Here is a 19,509-nt window from a genome sequence, read left to right on the forward strand (position 1 = left end):
CTGGCAGTAAAGCTGCTGGTTTTGCAGTCAATCCCAGACTGACAAAGCTACTGTTCTTCCTACCCATCTGGTAGAGGGATGGAGGAAGGAAGGGAGCAGACTCAGGCAAGAGGACCACAGTCAGCTTTTTCAAAACTAAATGCTTCATAATTTTTGTCTGCCTTTAGTCAATTCCTTGTGTTTTGAAATGGTTGCTTTCAACAACTTTGACAAGTTTTATACTTATTTGTGAAAGGGAATCACCAACTTCTACAGCAAACCTTTATTGAAAGTCCTCTCTGTTTTCCTTGTCTTTGAATGCAAGATAGTAACATCTACCTCAGATTTCTGAGTATGAAATTAGGTTACCTATGCCAGTCAAATAGTATTCCATGATTACGCTGACTTATTATACTGAGAATGATGCATAATACTCAGATTCTAAAGAAAGAATTACACCTCTTCTTCTTGGCAAGTTAACAATACATTCAAAGGTGGATTCCACTTTTTAAAAAAATGACACTTAGCAAAGTTTCCTATGAGGATTTCCAATATAAAACAATGTGAACATCAAATATATGAATCTTTGTTCAGTACCTGGATCAGTGGATGTATGGCTATGAAAAAGTTATTAAAGTAAATATAAAGGTAGTCTTCTAAAGTTTTAGGGAAGCTTGACCATAGATAATTTAATGAAAAGAATGAAAATTTAACAACGAAAGGAATGAGAAACATAGCTACATCTATTTCTCTATTCTGCAAAAATTATCTTATTAAAAATTTCAGCAGGCTTACTAGCTGAACATTACAGAAATGGAAATGGAACAAAATAGAACAAAATGCAATAATCAAATGAATTTCCAAATTATGGTATCTTTAATGAAAATGTCCACGATGTATGAGTAGGTAACATTTTTAAATAAAGTATTAGATTTTGAATAACTCAGTAAAATTGGGAGTTAATGAATAAAATTATTCATTGAAAAAATATAAAAGCAATGGATTTGTTCAACATCAAAAGTTTTCTTTTTATGGAAAACTATCAACTCTAATAAAGTTATTGTATACAGGTTTTTAAAGGTGAAATATAATTAAATAAAAATTCCCTGTCTTGGCTAAACTGTTTCATCAGTTTCAATGATGGGACCGAAGCTATGAGGCTGGTGGCAGCTTCTTTAAATTCTAGGAAGGAGTTCAAATACAGCAATATTTAACACACAGGCTGCTTCTATGTGCTTCACATGCATTTGGGAACCTAAGACATAAACTAGTTCTATTTCTTCAGAACTTCAATCTCTCAGAACCAAAAATTAATACAAAATGATTTGTATAAAGTGAACCAAAGGGAAATATCACTAGTTTAAAAAAATTACATTCTAAGACTTCAAATCTGACCTTCTATCTACCTTTATGAGAAAAGTTCCTTTCTCTCTTTTGACTTCTCTATTTTGGTATTTATCCTGTATTTTTTTTTTCCTTTTTCCCCCACTATACTTGGAACAATTTACAAGTAGAGATCATTCCATTTTACAAACATGGGTTTCTAAACCTTCCACAGAACTGAATAAGGAAGAGGTGTCATATATATATGGAGACACACACATGCATTCAATGGGATATTACAGAGCCATAAAAAAGAATAAAATGTTGCCATTTGCAGCAATATGGGTGGACTTGGAGGGTATTATGCTAAGTCAAATAAGTCAGATAGAAAGACAAATACTGTGTAATACCACTTATATGTGAAATCTAAAAAATACAACAAACAATTTTTAACATAACAAAAAAGCACATTCACAGATATAGAGAATAAATTAATAGTTACCAGTGGGAAGAGGAAAAGGGGATTGGGGCAAGACAGGGGTAAGGAATTAAGAGGTACAAACTATTAGGTATAAAATAGGCTACAAGGATATACTGTACAACACAGGAAATATAGCCAATATTTTATAATAACTAAACGGAGTATAACCTTTAAAAGCTGTGACTCATTGTATTGTACACTTGTAACCTATATAATATTGTACATCAACTATACTTCAATTTTTTAAAAAAAGAACAATTAAGGACTAACAAATAAAATCTTTCATCAGGAATATGCTTGGATTATATGGTAATAGGAAACAAACAAACAAAAGAAGTATTATGAGAATGTTAAAAGCTCATTCATGGCTGACTCTTTGTGATCCCATGGACTGTAGGCTGCCAGGCTCCTCTGTCCATGGGATTCTCCAGGCAAGAATACTGAAGTGGGATGCCATTCCCTCCTCCAGGGATTATGAGAATATACTCTGTAAAACAAAACTGAGCAGGATTCCCTCAAGTAGGGAAAAAACAGCTACAGATCAACTTATTATAAAGTTTTAATAATATGGAAAAAAGATAATGAAATGAGAGTTAGCCAAAAAGAGAGACAGAAAGATTTGAATACTCCTCACAAAAACCAGAGATAATTAGGTAAAATATTTTTAATTCAAAAGATTAAACATAATTTTTAAATATTCAAAAACACACAGAACTCAAAGAATCAAATACATGGTAGACTTTGGCATCATGGACCAATACCTGATTTTCCTTCCCTTCTTAATTCCCAGGAAGAGTACATTTCCTAGTCATATTATAGAAAATATGACTTGTTTTGGTCGATAGTCTGCTATGAAAAGCAATGCATGTCACTCTGGGCCAAAGCACTTACAAGCTGATGTATGGAAAGTCATGCATCAGCTTGTAAGTGTAGGCCTCAGACTGCCATAACAAAATACCATAGACAGGGTGACACGAACAACAGAAATTTGTTTTCTCAGAGTTCTAGAGGCTGAATATCCAAGATCAAGGGGCTGACCCATTCAATTCACTGAGGAAAACCCCCACTTTTTTGGCTTGCAGACAGCCATCTTCTTGCTCTGTCCTCATGTGACAGAGAGAGAGAGAGAGATTGCATGCAAGCTCTCTGGTGTCTCTTCTTGTAAGGGTGCTAATGCCATCATGCAGGCCCTATATTTATGACTTCATCTAATTCTAATTACTCCCAAAGACACCAGTTCCAAATATTATCACATTGGGAGTTAGAGCTTTGGAATATGAACTTGAGGGATTCATTCCGTCCATAACACATGTTCTCTTCCCCTCCACAGTGACTAAGAGCCCTCATGTTTCAGATGGTGCTGAAGCAAAACATTGTAGCTTCAGTCAGCCTGGATTTATGAGGAGTTGCATAGAGCAAAGCATCCCACTAATTTTTCAGGACATTGTTTCGAGCCATCAAGAATGTGGGATTGTTATTACAGCAGAATAGCATAATCTAATCCAAGACACCATGGAAGAAAAGGCTTATGTGGAAAAAAAGTCAGGGAATCAAAGAAGAAATATGAAGCTATAAACACAATACACAAAATAGAAAAGATACAAATGAAGAATTAGTAAACTGGAAGTAAATCTGACAAATTACTCTACATGTAGCACAGAGATTGTATGGGAAGTCCTAGCCACAGCAATAAACAATAAATACAAAATACCAAGATTGAGGGGAAAAAATAAAATTGTATCATGTGCAGAGATGAAATTATCCACTTGAAAAATTCAACAGACACTACAGAGAAACTAGAGAAGTTCATAGTTTCAGGTAAGGGTATCAGTAAATAAAATTTAGTTGTTGCTATAAACCTGTAGATCTACAACAATTGAAAAACCATAAACACCATTTACAATAACAACAAAAATACAAGGCACTTAAGCATAAATCATTCAAAACATATGTGAATATCTCCTAACATCTTTATAGAGGAAATTATAAAACATTATTGAACATAAAAATATAAATAAGATATGCGGAAGATATGGAGAGGATGTGGAGAAAAGGCAACTCTTGCACACGGTTGGTGGAAATGTAAATTGGTACAGCCACTTTGGTGGTACAGTGTGGGAAACACTATAGAGGTTTCTTTAAAAACTAAAAATAAAACTACCAACTGAGCCAGGAATTCTAGTCCTGGGTAAGTAGTTTAAAAAAATAAATAAATAAATTTGAAAAGATGCAGGCACTCCTATGTTCATAGCAGCATTATTTATAATCACCAAGGTATGAAAGCAACCTAAGTGTCTATCAATAGATGAATGGATAAAGAAAATTTATACACACACACAGACACATACAACACAGTGGAATGCTTCTCAACCATAAAAAAAAAAAGAAAATTTGCCATTTGCAGCAGTTGTTCTTGGACGATATTATGCTAAATGAAATAAGTCAGAGAAAGACAAATACTGTATGATATCACTTAATTGTGGAATCTAAAAAATTAGTGAATGCAATAAAATGGAAGCAGACTCACAGATACAAAGAACAAACTATTGGTTACCAGTGGGAAGAGGGACGTGGAGGGACAACATAGATCACTATATTGTACACTTGTAAATTATATAATACTGTATATCAACCATACCCCACTAAGACTAAAAATTAGCTTATTTTTTCTGAAAATAAGGTAAATAAATGAAGATGTAAATCACATTTATACTTGAAAAGACAACATTATGACAATTTCCCTAAAGTAATACAAAAATCCATATAATTCAACTTTTTAATCTCTCTAATTGTTTTTATACAAATGAAGATGTTGATACCAAAATTTTGTAAGAAAGATGAAAGGTCAGAAATAGCCAATCCTATGGTGGGGTAGAGACAGATTTACTTTACCAGATATGATTAATTAACAAAAGATAAAATAACTAAAATGTGGTACGGTATTGACTCAGAAATAGAGTCTCAGACGCTGCTGCCAGCGGGCGAGGGCCTGGCTAACAGTAGCACTCCTCTGGGACCCACAGTCTCGGGACCCTTGGGTGCCGCTCCGTGGAAGCTCCTGCGGCAGATTCTGAAATAAAAGTACCTGGATGACTGTCTATGACATATATCTGTAAGAAGATTTAAATCATTTAATCTTTTTTCCATAGCAGAAGTCAAAAAAGGGGAAACTGAAGAGGAAGCTGGTGACTGGGTCCAATATACAAGCATCTTCTATCCTGAATACAGTATTTTCTCAAGGCATAATAGTGGATCTTTGAATGTTGAAGATGTTCTTACCAGCTTAGACAATACAGTAAATGTCTAGATCAAGCCCTGAGCCTTTGGAGTGGGAGCACTGACTCCAAGACCCTAGACTACCAGAGAACTAACCCTGCTGCTGCTGCTGCTGCTGCTAAGTCGCTTCAGTCGTGTCCGACTCTGTGTGACCCCATAGACGGCTGCCCACCAGGCTCCCCCGTCCCTGGGATTCTCCAGGCAAGAACACTGGAGTGGGTTGCCGTTTCCTCCTCCAATGCATGAAAGTGAAAAGTGAAAGTGAAATCGCTCAGTCGTGTCCGACTCTTAGCGACCCCATGGACTGCAGCCTATTAGGCTCCTCCATCCATGGGATTTTCCAGGCAAGAGTACTGGAGTGGGGTGCCATTGCCTTCTCCCAAACTAACCCTAGGGGGTATCAAATAGTGAGAATGCTCACAAAGGAAATCACTGGAATACAAGACATGGCATCACCCAACCACCAGTAGCACCCTGTGCAGGATGCCTCATCTAAACAACAAACAAAAATACAAGCCCAATCATCAACAGACAGGATTATCACCTCACTCAGACTTGCCCATCAGGGGAAAAACAAACAAACAAATAAAAACTCAGCACAAATCTCACCCTATAAGGAGCTTACACAAACCACTGGACCAACCTTAGGAGGGCAGAAACCAAAAGGAAGAAAGAATTCAACCTTGAAGCCTGGGAAAAGGAGACCTCAAACACAATAAGTTTAAAAGAATAATAATGAAAAGATAGAGAAATACTGCACAAATGAGGGAATAAACTAGAAACACAGAAGTCCAAATAAATGAAGAGGAAATTGGCAAACTACCTAAAAAAGAATTCAGAATAATGATAGTAAAGATGATCAAAAACCTTGAAAACAAAATGGAGAAAATGCAAGAATCAATTAGCAAAGGCCTAGAAGAATTAAAGAATAAATATGCAGAGACAAACAATACAATTACTGAAATTATAAATACCCTGGAAGGAATGAAGAGCAAAATATCTGAAACAGAAGGATGAATCAGTGAGCTGGAAGATAAACTGGTGGAAATAACTTCTAAAGAGCAGAATAAAAAGGAATGAATGAAGAGAACTGAGGACAGTCTCAGAGACCTCTGGGACAATATCCAACACACCAACATTCAAATTATAGGGGTCCCAGAAGGATAAGAAAAAAAGAAAGGGTATGAGAAAATTTTTGAAGAGATTATAGTTGAACATTTCCCCAACATGGAAAAGGAAATAATCAATCAAGTCCAAGAGTCCCATACAGGATAAACCCAAGGAGAAACACACCACGACACATACTAATCAAACTAAGAAAGACTAAACAAAAAAAGAATATTAAAAGCAGCAAGGGAGAAGCAACAAGTAACATACAAGGGAAACCCCATAGGCTTAACAACTGATCTTTCAGCCACAACTCTGCAGGCCAAAAGGGAATGGCAGGATATAAAGTACTGAAAGGGGAAAACCTACAACCAAGATTACTGTACCCAACAAGGATCTCATTCAAAATTGATGGAGAGATAAAAAGCTTTTCAGACAAACCAAGGTTAAGAGAATTCAGTACCATCATATCAGCCTTACCACAAATGTTAAAGGGACTTACATAGTCAAGAAATACAAGAGAAGAAAAAAGATATACAAAATCAACCCCAAACAATTAAGAAAATGGCAATATGAACATATATATCAATAATTGCTTTAAATGTAAATGGATTAACTGCTCTGACACAGACTGAATGGATACAAAGAGAAGACCCATATATATGCTGTCTACGAGAAACCCACTTCAGACCTGAAGACACATATAGACTGAAAGTGAGAGGATGGAAAAATATATTCCATGCAAATGGGAAGCAAAAGAAAGCTGGAGTAGCAATCTTCCTATCAGACAAAATAGACTTTAAAATAAAGATTACAAGAGATAAGGAAGGACCCTACATAATGATCAAGGGATCAATCCAAGAGGAAGACCTAACAATTGTAAATATCTATGCACCCAACATAGGAGCACCTCAATACATAAGACAAACACTAACAGACATAAAAGGAGAAATTGACAGAAACACAATAATAGGAAGAGACTTTAACACCCCACTCACACCAATGGACAGATCATCAAAATAGAATATTAATAAGGAATCACAAGTCTTAAATGGTACATTAGATGAGATAGATCTCATTGATATCTTCAGGACATTCCATCCAAATGCAGAAGAATATGACTTCTTCTCAACTGCACATGGAACATTCTCCAGGATAGACCACATCCTGGGTCACAAATCAAACCTCAGTAAATTTAAGAAAATTGAATTGGTATCAAGCATTTTCTCCAACCACAAAGCTATGAGACTAGATATCAATTACAAGAAAAAAACTGTAAGAAACACAAACACATGGAGATTAAACAACACATTTCTAAATAACCAACAGGTTACTGAATAAATCAAAAGGAAAATAAAAAAATTTCTAGAAACAAATGACAATGAAACCACAACAACTCAAAATCTATGGGATGCAGCAAAAGCAGTCCTAACAGGGGAATTTATAGCAACACCATCCTACCTCAAGAAACAAGAAAAACATCGAATAGACAACCTAACTTTACAAACAGCTAGAAAAAGAACAGAAAACCCCCAAAATTAGTAGAAGGAAAGAAATCATAAAGATCCATGCAGAAATAAATGAAAGAAACAATAGTAAAGATTAATAAAACTAAAAGCTTATTCTTTGAGAATATAAACAAAATTGACAAACCTTTAGCCAGACTCCTCAAGAAAAAATGAAAAGAATCAAATCAAGAAAATTAGAAATGAAAAAGGAGAGGTTACAACAGACAATGCAGAAATACAAAGGATTATAAGAGAGTATTATGAAAAATTATATGGCAATAAAATGGATATAACCTGGAAGAAATGGACAGATTCTTAGAAAAGTTCAGTCTTCCATGACTGAACCAGGATGAAATAGAAATTAGGAACAACCCAATTACAAGCACTGAAATTGAAGCTGTGATCAAAAATCTCCCAAGAAACAAAAGCCCAGGACCAAATGGCTTCACAGGAGAATTCTATCAAACTTTTAGAGAAGAGATAATGCCTATCCTTCCAAAATTCTTTCAAAAAATTGCAGGGGAAGGAACACTTTCAAACTCATTCTATGAGGCCACCATCACCCAGACACCAAAACTAGGCAAAGACAACACAAAAAAAGAAAACTACAGGCCAATATCACTGATGAACATAGATGCAAAAATCCTTAAAATTTTAACAAACAGAAATCAGCAACATATCAAAAAGCTCATACACCATGATCAAGTTGCGTTTATTCCAGGAATGCAAGGATGCTTCAATACAGGCAAATCAATCAATATAATACACCATATTAACAAATTGAAAGATAAAAACCATATGATCATCTCAATAGATGTAGAAAAAGCCTTTGAAAAATTCAGCACCCATTTATGAATAAAACTCTTCAAAAATATGGTCATAGAAGGAACCAACTTCAACACAGTAAAGGCCATATATGATAAGATTACAGCAAGCATTATTCTCAACGGTGAAAAACTGAAAGCATCCTCCCTAAGATCAGGAACAAGACAAGGGTGTCCACTTTCACCACTATTATTCAATGTAGTTCTGGAAGTCCTAGCTACAGCAATCAGAGAAGAAAAATAAAAGGAATCCAGATCAGAAAAGAAGAAGTAAAGCTTTCACTGTTTGCAGATGACATGATGCTGTACATAGAAAACCTTAAAGATTATATCAGAAAATAACTAGAACTAATCAGTGAATTTAGCAAAGTTGCAGGATACAAAGTCAATACACAGAAATCACTTTCATTTCTACATACAATCAATGAAAAAGCAGAAAGAGGAATTAAGGAATCAATCCCATTCACCATTGCAACAAAAAGAATTAAATATCTAGGAATAAACTTACCTAAGGAGACAAAAGAACTGTACACAGAAAATTATAAGACATTAATGAAAGAAATCAAAGATGACATAAATAGATGGAGAGATATTCCATGTTCCTGGCTACAAATAATCAATATTCTGAAAATGACCATACTACCAAATGCAATCTACAGATTCAATGAGATCCCTATCAAATTACCAATGGCATTTTTCAAAGAACTAGAACAAAAATTTCACAACTCATATGGAAACCCAGAAGACCCCAAATAGCCAAAGCAGTCTTGAGAGAGAAGAAGGGAGCTGGAGGAATCAGGCTTCATCTGACTTAATCTGAATCTGACTTCAGATTATACCACAAAGCTACAATTGTCAAAACAGTACACAAAAATAGAAATATAGGCCAATGGAACAAGATAGAAAGCTCAGAAATAAACCCATGCACCTATTGGTACCTTATTTTTGACAAAGGAGCAAGAATATACAATGGGGCAAAGACAGCCTCTTCATAAATGGTGCTGAGAAAACTGGGCAACTACATGTAAAAGAATGAAATTAGAACACTTCCTAACACCATACACAAAGATAAACTCAAAATGGAGATAAGACCTACATGTAAGACCAGAAATTATAAAACTCTTAGAGAAAAACATAGGCAGAACACTCAATGACATAAATCAAAGCAAGATCCTCTATAACCCACCTCCTAGAGTAACAGAAATGAAAACAAAAGTAAACAAGTGGGACCTGATTAAACTTAAAGCTTTTGCACAGCAAAGGCAACTATAAGTAAAGTGAAAAGACAACCCTCAGAATGGGAGAAAATAATAGCAAATGAAACAACTGACAAAGGATTAATTTCCAAAATATACAAGCAGCTCATTCAATGCCAGAAAAACAAACAACCCAATCAAAAAGTGGTAAATAGACCTAAACAGACATTTCTCCAAAGAAGACATACAGATGGTTAACAAACACATGAAAAGATGCTCAACATTGCTCATTATTAGAGAAATGCAAATCAAAACCACAATGAGATACCACCTCACACCAGTCAATATGGCTATCATCAAAAAGTCTACAAACAGTAAATGCTGGAGAGGGTGTGGAGAAAAGGGAATGCTCTTGCTCTATTGATGGGAATGTGAATCGACACAGCCACTCTGGAAGACAGTATGGACATTCCTTAAAAAACTAGGAGTAAAATGACCACCATATGACCCAGCAATCCCCCTCCTAGGCATATACCCTGAGGAAACTAAAATTGAAAAAGACATTTGTATCCCATTGTTCATTGCAGCACTATTTACATTAGCTAGAACATGGAAGCAACCTAGATGTCCATTGACAGAAGAATGGATAAAGAAGTTGTGGTGCATGTAAATAATGGAATATTACTCAATCTTAAAAAGGAACTAGTCAGTGCTGAGGAGGTGGATGAACCCAGAACCTATTATACAGAGTGAAGTGAGTCAGAAAGAGATAAATATCATATTCTAATGTACATATACAGAATCTAGAAAAATAGTACTGAAGAATTTATTTACAGGGCAGGAATGGAGAAACAGACACAGAGAATAGACTTATGGACATGGGGAGAGGGGAGAAAAGGGCGAGATGTATGGAAGGAGTAAAATGGAAACTTACATTACCAAATGTAAAATAGATAGCCAAAGGGAACTTGTTGTTTGGCTCAGGAAACTCAAATAGGGGGTCTGTATCAACCTAGAGCGGTGGGGTGGGGAGGGAGATGGGAGGGAGTTTCAAAAGGGAGGAGATATATGTATACCAATGGCTGATTCGTGCTGAGGTTTGATAGAAAACAACAAAATTCTCTAAAGCAATTATCCTTCAATAAAAACTAAATTAAAAATAAATAACTTGAATAGTAAGCCTAAGTTTTCATCATGTAAACAAAAAAGATGCATGTTTAAACATTTATCTTTATTTCTTAGATATTTAATATATTCAGCAATTTACTAATAAAAATAGATTTTATTAAAAAAAGAAATAGATTAAAGAAAAATAGTGTTTAGAAATGGATTTACACATATATGAGAACCATAAATATGAGATAATCATTATAAGTTGATGAAACAGGAAGGATTAATCCCCAAATGATACTGGGGTAATTGACTCTCTATGTTGAGGGGAGAAAAGATAAAAATAAATATTTAAAATTTATGAAATTAGAAGATGTAAAGCTATAAAAGTGAAAGCAAAACTCAAACTTTTAGAAGGTAACATAAAAGTATCTCATGACTTCAGGGTAGGGGAAGATTTACTGAATCAAAACACAAGAAGTACATGCAAAAGAAGAGATTAATAAGACAGCACTTTAAAAAATTAAAGCACACATTCAATGAAAGCCAGCATACTTGAAGTGGCAAGACAAGCTTTCATGTAGGGAGATGGGATTTGTCAAGCAGGTGAAGTAACAGGTTTTCAAATGTTTGGGATGATGCCAGCTTCAGGGGAGCTCTGGTTCCTAGGAAGGGAAGGATAGAGCAAAGAGGTTTCAAGTTTTTACAGAGAGATGCAGTACATTTTTCAGCTATTAAATCTGGATCATGGATATGCTTGGGCATCTATTTTCTCATTTTTGTGTATTTTGAATATTTCATAATAAAAGAAAAATCTACATCTACCCTTGCACATGAACGCACTCTCTTGTTAACTTCTGCTTCTGTGAACATAAGTATGAAAAGAAACTGAAACTCATTCCTTAAGTCCTGGTTCAGCGTAGTGGGCAGAGTTTCCCATACATTTCTAGTACTTGGCATACAGCAGGTGCTCATAAATGCTTATTGAATTGAAATAGTTTCTGCAATTCCCAGGATTCCCTGTCTTGTCCCTCAGACTGAGGACTTCAACATTCCCTGTACTTACCCATTCCACCAACACTCATCAGATTGGACTAGAAATATTCAGTTAATATCTAGTTAGCTCTGTGAGGGCAAGAAGAGCATCTCCAGGAGATAGCACAGTGCCTGATACTTATTAACTAAAATAACAATGAAAGTCCCATCCACTCCTCACAATCGGTAGCTACCCAGATCAGCCCATTCTCAATACTCCAGAGACAAAATGTGAATCAGGATCCCTTGCCTCTTGACTTCTAGAGAATTATACCAGAGCTGGTCCCCCTTCTGCCACTCTCTGAACTCTGCCCAACTGAGGACCACTTTGCAAACTTGTCCTGGGTTACCCTCTGACTTTGGTGACCTCGCTTTGTACCTAACTCTTCAGCTGTTGCTCTCAGAGGCACCTGGAATCTTTTCCATCCTCCTGCTTTTGGCCACCTGGGTAGAATCACTGGGCTTAAGGGTAAGTTTGTGCTCAGGTTGGTTTTAGTATTGGGTCACCTGGGTTTGGCAACCTGCCTACAAGGAAACTATCACAGAGCCCCTTGACTGAGCAGGTCCTACACACAGGACACTGAGAAAGCACTCAGAATCCCTGGATCAATCTTGAATGGACAGTTTCTAGCCCACAGGGAAATGGCCTAGTGGCCAGCAATGACTTTGGGGCTGCTTGATCTTGTTCCCAGGGTACTGGCCCCACCCTGGACAGGGACAGTCTCATGGTAGTCACACAGTAACCAAAAGTCAGGGCTTAACTGTGACTGCCAGTGCTAAACCCCCTCTGCTAGGCTCTCTCTTTACAAATGGATTACATTGGGTTCTTTTTTGGTTGTCTTTCCAGTAGCTGAGGTTGAGACACTCCCATCTCCTGGTACTTAACATTCCTACCCAGGCAGCACTACTGCTATATATCACTTACACTCCCTGCTGACATTTTATAGGGATTTTAAAGCAGCAGGTGTGTGAGATAGAAGCCATTGTCAATCATTGTGTTAAAAATGCTCTGCCCTTTCAAACGCCTAATCAGCAAATTTGATGGATTGCAGCTGGTTGCAAACCAGCCAAGGTTTGACGCTTTCAAGGCAAATAGCACCAACCCACTTTGGAAAAGAAGAGGGTGGAAGGCTTGGGAAATGGGCAACTGAGAAGCCCAGGCCAGGCTAAGGCACTGCGTGCGTGCGTGCTCAATTATGTCCAATTCTTTGTGACCCCATAGACTGTAGCCCACCAGGCTCCACTATCTATAGAATTTTCCAGGCAAGAATACTAGAGTGGGTTGCCCTTTCCTTCTACAAGGGATCTACCCTACCCAAGGATCAAAACTGTCCACTGTATGGGACTCCGCATCATCATAAAAGTAGTGGAAGTGTTTATCCACCAAAAGGAAGTCAGCATAAGTAATGCGCATGGTCTTGCTCCATACTGTTGCTCTTTGCATGGTATTTATCCATGCCAAAGGTTATATTTTGAAGAAAGCATCCTTAACGACTGGTGTGTGTGTGTGTGTGTGTGTGTGTGTGTGTGTGAGTGAGTTGCTCAATCGTGTCCAACTCTTTGCGACCCCATGGACTGTAGCCTGCCAGGTTCCTCTGTCCATGGAATTCTCCAGGCAAGAATACTGGAATGGGTTGCTGTTTCCTTCTCCATAAGCACTGATAGATGTCTTATTTAGATAACCTGAAGGAGTACCCTCTCAGGGTCTGGTCTCTTTCAAGAGGAGTATTAAATGGGAAACAGGTAACTGACCCACTTCATATGAGGGTCTAGATAGGCTGTGAGACTGCAACTTAATTGTGTGTTGACTGAGCTCATTCACCTTATATCAGAAAACCCCTTCCCTTTACTGTAAAGATTTGGGGAATACTCCCATAAGCAATGTCTGGAGAAATAAGTCCTTGGATCTTCAGCAACTGCAATAACACACATAATACTCGAGCCTCCAAGGTGGCTCAGTGGTAAAGAATCTGCCTGCCAATGCAGGAGTCACAGGAGACACAGGTTCAATCCCTGGGTCAGGAAGATCCCCTGCAGAAGGAAATGGCAACCCACTGCAGTATTCTTGCCTGAATAATCCCATGGACAAAGGAGAATGGTGGGCTACAGTACATGGGGTCACAAAGAATCAGACACAACTGAGCGTGCAACACTCACTGGTGAACCTCAATGACTAATATAGTCTATCTTTTATAAGTGCTCTCCAGGTACACAATAAATGTCCCTTTCTGATCCAGACTGTACTTCCAGATTCTACCTATTTCTAGATTCTTCCATTTTACCAAATCAGGATACCACACTTTAAGTCAAATAAAGGAGAAGTGGAATGTGTGGCTCTGTAACCATCACAGGACGTTTGCATGCTACTCCATGAGACCCACTGAATAAACTTGAGTCCTTGTAACTCTAGCTCTGGGTTTGCCTCTCAGACACTGGCTCTACATTCTGTCCCTTCTTGGACTTCCTGTCTCCTCTGTCAACTGCTCTTGACCTCTGTCTGTCCACTCAGCACTTTCTGTGCATGCTTGTTGGTGACCTGCCTATGAACCCACTGTCTGGGGTACATTTTTGAATTCAAGTACATCTTTGAACAGGGCTCTGGAGAACTTGTTTCTGAGTCTTTTATCCCCACTCAATTAATAGCCTCTGGAAGGTAAAGTCATACTTTACCTGCAGTAACTCAGTACAAAGTAGTTTGTCTCATTAATCTCTGCATTATCAGTCCTCTAACCTCTGCTCTAACAGTTATCATACAGGATCCAATGTCAGTGAGTTAATTGTCTAGTACAAGAGCAAGTTTACTTATCTTTAAGAAACCGCATTTAAAAATACACAAAGGGAGTGTACACAAAGGCCAAGAGGAAGGGACAGCCAAGATACAAATAGCCATGGTATTAGGGGATAGGAAGAGGTTAATTCTCACATGGTGATCCAAGAGATCTTGCTTAGAACTGATGATATTTATAAAGTACTCAGAAGACTGGTCAATCTTCTAACAAAAGAGGAGCTAATGCTGAAAAGAAAGGTAGAACATAAAATGCTGAAAAGAAAGGTAGAACATAAGCTCTGGGGAACTTTGTCATTGACTTTGCCACTGTAAGGATGGGGTTGAAAGAAGACAACTCCACAGGAAACAGGACAAAGACCTCTGGTCTTTTCCCCCATACTCGATTTAAATACCTCTTTTGCTCCTTCTTCTCTGCCAATTGGGTGAAATCTAGGGCAATTCTTTTGACCCTACTGCTCACTCTTTTTCATGAAAGAGTGATGAAAATACACAACCCCAGGTAATGGCCAAAAATTCCAAATCTCATTTTCGTGTAAGCAACTTTCCTCTTGCAGATTTGGGAGGTGAGCATCTTTTTTCTGTCTGATCTCCTATTTCTCTGTTACTCCCCAGCTGGCTAGCCCAGGGTGTAAGGAGGTGTGGGCAGAGACTCAGGAGGGAGCAGAGAGAAGAAAAGCTGCACCCAGACTGATACTATTGTCATCATCCATTGGTGCCTTGGAATTGGTAAATGTTCAAAACTGGCCTTTTTCTCTAATGGTCTGCTTTTGTGGACCCTTCAGTGATTACCTTTGGGAACATTTGACTAAACTTCTTTTAATAGGAAGTATGAGTTACCTGTTACCACATAGATATACATAAAATATCCTAAAACTTAGCACCTTCAAGCAATAAACATTTATTATTTGGTTAATATTATTTGGCACATGGTTCCTGGGCTCCGGAATTCAGGACCAGCTTAGCTAGGCAGTTCTGGCTCAGGGTATTTCAGAAGGCTGTAGTCAGTCTAGTTGGCCTAGAAATAAGTCATCCAAAGGCTTGGCTAAGGCTGAAAACTGCTTTCAAAATGGTTTAATTAACATGATTGTTGGCTTGAGGCTTCCGTTCCTTGCTATGAGGAAGTTCCAGTATCCTTGGAACATGGCACGGTGGTCTCTTATAACACCTTCCTCTACCCCAGCATGAAATCTTGAGCTGGGTTAGGACACCAGGAAGTACATCTTGCCCCTAAAGTGGCCACATCTCCACTCCACCACTAGGAAAATAGCAAAACCTCTTATCCATAAGACTCCTCAGGTGTGGGTCAGACACAAGTTCCCAGAGCACCCACATCTCTCAGATGGACTCTCTGCAGCCTCCTCATTAAACGTGGGATGAGGAAGCATCCATGGAGGAGGCTGAGCAGGGAAAATGCCACCGCATCATAAAACCTTTCTTCTCGGCCCACTGCATACCTCAAGGGTCTATATAGAAGCAGTTGCGGGCAGGAAAGCCCCAATAAAAATTAAGAAATATTTTTACCAGCTCAGTTGAATAGGAACTCAAACAAAATCAGTTGCTCTGTGGGAAAAAAAAAAAGAGAGAGAGAGAATGATATATTGTTTTGCATACCTGAGTGTATAAAGTGCTTCATACTCAGTGCAGAAAGCAGAAAACTACTTATGAGAAATGTGAAAGCATATAGTGACAAATATATTTAAGTCTATGCATTAATCTCATGAAACTGAATGAGATCTTCACCATAAAGTTAGTGTTGGTTTATTTCTGATTCACCTGGAGGGAAATGAGGATCAGAATAAGAGAGGGACTTGCCCAAGTAATACAGTTATTGAGCACCCCATTAGGAGTTAAAACACAATCTCTCTACAAAACTCATTTTCCCCATTTTGCTCCCTCTCCTCCATCACATAATCAATGAACCTCTCTGGGACCCAGTTTCCTTTTATTGACATGCCTATTCATCTAATATTGAGCACTCACCATGTGCGAGGCTCTATACTGAGAGTGAGGGCATGTAATTACACGTGAATATTGTGAAGTTCCTGCCCACAAAGGAGCTTGAATACAAAGGGCTCGTATTCCTAAAGACAAAGTGTTTTTAATGTTATGAAGGAAGGATAGAGTTGGGGGTGCAAGGAGATAGTGGGGAGGTGACATGCTCAATGTGAGCACAGACTGCTATGAGTTAGCGCCACAGTCTCCAGTCTGGACTTGGAACCATTTCGAAAGTTTTTCCTAGTTACAGAAAAGGTCATCCTGGGTGTGGGAGTCAGCACAGGCTCTGCTGGAAAGTTATTTTTGAATATGCATCCTGCAGTGCAGGGAGAGTTAATCCTACATTGCCACTTCCAGTTAGGGGAGGACACCCTGAGAAACTCCTTTGTCTAACTAATATTTGAAGTTCTTTTGCTCTGATTCCAGTCACCTTTTCCAGTCTTACCTTCTGCTCTTCCTTGAACTCTAATTTGCAGGCCAATCCACCTTTATGTAACTCCATGACAGTATCCTTAATGTATCTCTCTTCCATTCTTTCCTCTTCTGCTAAAACCAACCCATCCTTTTCCCTGGAAGAGATGATGGAGACTACTTGTTAGGATTCCCGTATTCAGAGGAGAAAGCAAGGGTTGAAGGAGGTGGGAGTCGGGCGGGGGGTGGAGGTGGAATGGGATGGAGAAGGAGGGAGGGGATGTAATCCTTAATTCAAAATACAGAGGCCTGAATTCAGTCTCCTACCATAAGGCTACCAGGCTACATGACTTAACAAACAGAAAGACCTTACTTCTCTCTGGACCTCAGTTTCCTCATCTGTGAAATATAAAAAGAAGCTTGCCTACCTGGCAGGACAGCTACAAGACTCAAGATCATTTTTGTAAAATGCTTTGCAAATTATGAAGCAATCCTTTATGCATGTGTTTGCTTATGCAAACGTAAGGGATTGTCATTAGTATTCAGAATCTTCCTAACTGATGTGTTTTTGCAAGAGTTTGGCTAGAATCATGATTAAGATATGTCCCAGCTGAGTAGCTTCTTCCACTGCAGCTTCATCCAATAGCCACAAAGGGGATAAAATAGGTCTTTTGTGATTATTTTCACATAGTTGGAAATATTTCAAAGCAAAGTGAGCTCTGCTTTATTTGCATTAAATCTAGGTCCATCAGTGCCAAACAAGTACCATAAACTTATGACTCCAAAGTTAATAGCTTAAAATAAAAGATAAATGTCCTGTAATTTTTTTTTAAGATTCAGGATTTGCAAAGAATTCATATATCACTGACAATACTGATGAGTCACATTTGAAAGGAGAATTGAGGAAGCAATTCTGGTTAAATAGGAAGTTCTTCTAGGCTGATAATGAAGTGTAAAACTTTCTCCTTGGCTGTCAGAAAGATACAACTTGGATTTATTGATTGATTACTTCATTGGATCTATGAACAAACACAACCTAGAAAGAAAAAAACATAATAATCCAAAACTTGAAGGAGAGTATTCCTACCTAAAAGATACTGAAAAAAGGGGTAGGTTGGGGAAGAATAGGATGAATTCATTTTGGAACATATTAATTAGTTTCCAACTGCCTTTGAGAGTATGCACATGTACGTGCTCAGTTGTGTCTGACTCTTTGCGACCCCATGGACTGTAGTCCACCAGGCTCTCCTGTCTATGGGATTTCCCAAGCAAGAATACTGGAGTAGGTTGCCATCCTTCTCCAGGGGATCTTCCTGACCCAGGGATCGAACCCGAGTCTTCTGCATCTCCTGCATTGCAGGCAGATGCTTTACCACTGAGCCATGAGAGTAGGGGTAATGGATTTTGGAGTTGCAAAGCTAAAACTCAAAAGTGGTGAGTTGAGCTGAGATTTGCAAGTATTGGCAAATAGCTGTAGAAATTGGAAGGAGAGATGGTGAGTGAAGGGAATGAGTGCAGCACTGAGGGATCGGCACAAAGATGAGCATCCAGCAAAGAAGGCTCCAGAGGGACAACCAGAAATGTGGTAAGAAATTCAAGTGAATGTGGTATTAGAGTCAGGGTAACTGTAAAGCAAGACAGAGAGTCAGTCAGAAGTGAGAGGCTGCTGATAAGTCTCATACAATGAGAACTATTGAAACTGGTTCACTGGATTTAGCAACATACAGGTGACTCAAGAAAGAGCCACTTTGGTAGAATTACAGGGCAGAACCAGTCTGGAACAGGATGAAGAGAGAATGAAAAATGAAGTAGAGACACAGTAGTCAAGTTTTTAAAATTTCTGCAATTAAAGGAAGGAGAGGAAGGTGGCAACACCTGGAGGGGACATGAGCTCCTGAGTCTTTTGATGAAATTGGCAGAGATCAGGGCATGCTTGATTGTTGACAGAAACAGCCCAGTTGAGAGAAGTTAAAGACAGAGGGGAAAGAGGCACACAATTTCTAAAAAGACAGAAGCACATTTTACCAAAGCACAGATCAGGGTCACTATTCCATCTGATGGTGGAAGGAAGCTACCTGGTGAGGAAGATACCTGACCCAACCCATTTAGAGGATGGGTGAATGTATCCAGGCAGGAGAACAGATGAAGAAAAGTAGAGCTCACCCAGTGCTCATTTCAGTTTTACCACTGGGGCCTCTCAAATTGCTTGGATTGAGTGGAAGAAAGTGTTCTTGAGTAACATTTCATGGAGCTGTAATTTTTCTAAACTCATTTTTATAAATAAAATGTGGGTTTGCTTATACAAGGCTTATATTGTGTGTCTCCACCCAAGGTATATTTCTCATCTGGGTTATTTCCTTTAGAAAATGTGCAGCCAATGATAGTGAGCCTTAACTCCCAAGCGTCTGCAACTATTTATATAATGCAATGGGTTGCCTGACTCCCTATCACATTTCCTATGTTTTTCGTAAGTGAA

The 19,509-nt window shown here is 38.2% G+C and overlaps 2 long non-coding RNA genes across 7 annotated transcripts; both read right to left on the reverse strand.

Annotated features, from left to right (window-relative positions):
- Nucleotides 1-10,917: 10,917 nt before the first annotated feature.
- Nucleotides 10,918-13,838, reverse strand: LOC123333923. Its single transcript, XR_006551517.1, has 2 exons — nucleotides 11,871-13,838; nucleotides 10,918-11,469 (listed from the first exon to the last, which is right to left on the reverse strand). It is a non-coding gene; the product is annotated as an uncharacterized LOC123333923 (long non-coding RNA).
- Nucleotides 13,839-15,509: 1,671 nt separating this feature from the next.
- Nucleotides 15,510-19,509, reverse strand: LOC123334112. 6 transcript variants are annotated; one of them, XR_006551892.2, is made up of 3 exons: nucleotides 19,197-19,509; nucleotides 17,068-17,191; nucleotides 15,510-16,187 (listed from the first exon to the last, which is right to left on the reverse strand). It is a non-coding gene; the product is annotated as an uncharacterized LOC123334112 (long non-coding RNA). The 6 variants fall into 6 exon arrangements; XR_006551893.2 differs by lacking the exon at nucleotides 19,197-19,509 and adding an exon at nucleotides 19,059-19,182; XR_006551895.2 differs by lacking the exon at nucleotides 19,197-19,509 and adding an exon at nucleotides 18,759-18,805.

Source organism: Bubalus bubalis, chromosome 6, assembly GCF_019923935.1.
Source record: "Bubalus bubalis isolate 160015118507 breed Murrah chromosome 6, NDDB_SH_1, whole genome shotgun sequence".
NCBI classification, from domain to species: domain Eukaryota; kingdom Metazoa; phylum Chordata; class Mammalia; order Artiodactyla; family Bovidae; genus Bubalus; species Bubalus bubalis.